The sequence below is a fragment of the Lactuca sativa genome, chromosome 5 (genome assembly GCF_002870075.4).
Source record: "Lactuca sativa cultivar Salinas chromosome 5, Lsat_Salinas_v11, whole genome shotgun sequence".
NCBI lineage: Eukaryota > Viridiplantae > Streptophyta > Magnoliopsida > Asterales > Asteraceae > Lactuca > Lactuca sativa.
In genome coordinates, this window is record NC_056627.2 from 245,871,634 (window position 1) to 245,875,239 (window position 3,606).

Sequence of the window (3,606 nt, forward strand, 5' to 3'; positions counted from 1 at the left end):
GAATTTTTTGAAAACATTTAGTTACTTTTATAATTCATTATACTTATAATGGAAGGTTTCGTCCTATCCTACCCGTTCGGCTAACGACTCTCCACTAGTCAAGAGTGCGGTGGGTAAGAGTGGATACCCATTCAATCGCCATTTTATAGGCAATTTCCTTAAACACCCCTTATAGACCAGCTTCGTGAATGAGGCCTACTAACGGTAAGACTGACTTTTAGTTATACATATATATAATGTTAGACTTTTAATGTTATATATAGTATAGGGTATATTTTATAACTTTAAAATACTATGTGGTTAACAATTATACTATTAATTAAATGGTTAACCTAAACTTTTATGGATTTATTAAATCTCTTTTAATTATACACCTTAATTAATTAATAAAACCATAAGGGTGTATTTGAACTTTTTCAAAACTAGGGTTTTTAGAATTTAACATTCCTAATCAACTTTTAATCAACTTTTAAATTCCAAAACTTGAGGGCAAATTTTGAAACATTTCAAATATTAGGGTTTAGAATTTAAATATGCATCAAAATTAAACTATTTAATCAAAATTTAAATTCCAAAACTTGAGGGCAAGTTTTGAAACCTTTTTCAAAACATTAGGGTTTCAACTATTTAAATTTCAAAACAACAAAACTTTTGGGGTTCAAATTTAAACTATAAAACCTAAAGGGCCAAATATGAAACTCTTCACAACAACAAGGATCAAATAACAAATAATTCAAATTAACATTAATCACATAATTATCCATATTTGATGATTTCTTGCAAAATAATTTATCAATTTACTCAAAATAATTAATCAATTATCTTGTAAGGAAACAATTATCCTATTAATTGATAAATATCTTCAATTAGATTAAAATTATAGTCAAATATATCATATAATCAGATTAATATTAATCTAACATGATAAGGTAATTATCCCAATGCATAAACAGCAAGAAATCCCGAGATAAGCACTGTCTGACGCACCGACTCGCCGAGTCACCCTCTGGAACTCGCCGAGTAAGGCTGACTCGCCGAGTCCAAGAGTGACTCGCCGAGTCAGGTCGAACAGTGAGGCCAAAACACGATTTTCAGTTACATCAAGCATCAATACAATAGAAACCAATCATGGCTCTGATACCACTGATGGGTTTTGGTCATAAGACATCCTATGTGCTCATACAAACCCTAAAGCTCTGATCTAGGTTTCTCTATTGTACATACTTTGAATCCAAGACTTGAACCCTAATTCTAGCATATGGAAATCAGAATTCACATGTAAATAGGTTTAAGAACATACCTTGATTGTTATGTAGCAATAACAATCCAATTCCTCCTTGAATTGACCTTGGAAAGCAGAGAGTCACAAGTGTCACTCCTCTAATGGCTTACAAACACCATAAGCAAGTGGAGAAGGTATATAGAGAGAGGAGGGAGGTTAGAATTCGTATTTGGGACTTCTTTGGAAGGGATACCCGAATTCATAACCCTAGGGGTGTTTATATAGGTGTAGAGATAGGGTTTCAGTCATTATCCTTATCTAGTTGATTATCCATTAAGCAACCAATAAGATAATCCTTGTATCCTTATCATACTCGAATTCTAAGGCTTTCCAACCTTAAATTCGTCCACCACACTCATAAGATAATTCTTACCTTATTTTGTAACTATCACATAATTACAATTCAGCCCCTCAAGTTTAATTAATTACATTTGATCACAAAACTAATTCTTAATTAATTATCGACCAATATTAATTAAACAAATATGATTTCTCCTTTAATATATTATTCTTATAACATATTAATAAATCATATTATCCTCTCTTTCTATTTATTTCTCCAATCAAGTTGCTTTGGTGAAGGCAACCCAAAAGGACCATGCACCATCGGGTCAAGTACATACCAAAATAGTTATGGACTTAGACACTAATCCAACAGACTACCCCTATCAAGTCAACACTGGTCAACGGTCAACTTTGACCGGACTCGGCGAGTGCACTGGGGCGACTCGGTGAGTCTAAGCGTTTTCACCAACTCTCTAGGATTCCCTTTTTGACATGTCGAATATTCCCCTGACTCGACGAGTTCCACCTGGTATGAATCGCGGGGCCACCCTGACTCAACTCCCCGAGTCTCAAGAACAACTCGGCGAGTTCCAGTTCGACTCAATCCACCTGACAACCCTCTCTAACTCTTCCTGACTCACCGAGTCGACTCATAACTCGACTGGACCACTCACTGAGTGGTTAAGGACAATCTTCATGCTACTCGTCGAGTCTGTTCTTCAGACTCGGCGAGTCCATGCCATGCATCGACTCAAACTTGCTTCTGAGGTCAGATCCACTCCAACAACTCATAGATCTGGCCCTCCTAAGCTTATTCATCACGTAAAGTCCATATAATAGTGCTCATAACACACCCCATGACTCATAAATGGTGTTTTGACCTTAAGCATAAAGACCCCAATCCAAAACCCTCATGGATTCATAAAAAGCTTGGGCAAAGGGACACTCTGGACCTCCAAAGGTCCAGATCTAGAACCTAACTCGCTTAAGGGACCAAGGAAGCACTAGATCTAGCCATAAAAGGGCTCAATAAGCCCTAAATCAATATAAACATCAACATGACAGAGAATAGCTCGAAGGTAGTACCTCAAATGTGATGTTCTGGACCTCAAATCTTCAGGAAATGGCTCCTCTTGATTCCCCTTAGCTATTGCTTCCTTTCCCTTGCAATATAACACTTCCAAGATCAATAATGGCTCCTTGCTTTGATCCAAACGCTCAAACTCTCTAGGGTTTCACTCAGGGGTCTGGTGGGCACAAATGACGGCCTTAAGGCCCTTTAAATAGGTCCCAAACCCAAGAAATTAGGGTTTCATTAAACAACGCGGACTCGCCGAGTCCATACCTTGGACTCGCCGAGTTCAGGCGCGAACCCGCGTCCAGAACCGCGATCCTACTCGACGAGTTTGAGCTCCAACTCGCCGAGTCCCCTCACAAAATACCAAAAACATAAGCATAAAAGATACCTGGAAATCCGGGCTGTTACAATTAAGATGACATACCATATAACTTAAAGCCACGAAACAAAATTGAAAGAATTGGTCGAAGTTTTCTTGATGGTTGTGAAGGTATTAGGAATTGTTCTTTCAAGATTATGAAAGAATATTGGTAGGCCAGAACAGATTTTTTTGGTAAACTTCATTATAAAAACTCATTTTCACATGCAATGAAAGTGGATTATAAAAATCAAAGGAACCCGATTATACATATACAATAGTTGGTATTGAAATTGGATTAATTCATAGTCAAAGTTGATGATTTCATAGTCAAACCATAAAAAGGTTTATTGATTGAAAAGAAAAGACATTGTACTTGTTTGCACTTCATAGTTCAACATGAAGAATTCATAATCAAATTTGATGATTTCATAGTCAAACCATAAAAAAAGGTTTAGTGATTAAAAAGACAAGGCATTGTACTTGTCTGCACTTCATAGTTCAACATGAAAAATTCATAGTCAAACTTGATGATTTCATAGTCAAACCATAAATAAAGTTTATTGATTGACAAGATATGGCATTGTACTTGTTTGCACTTCA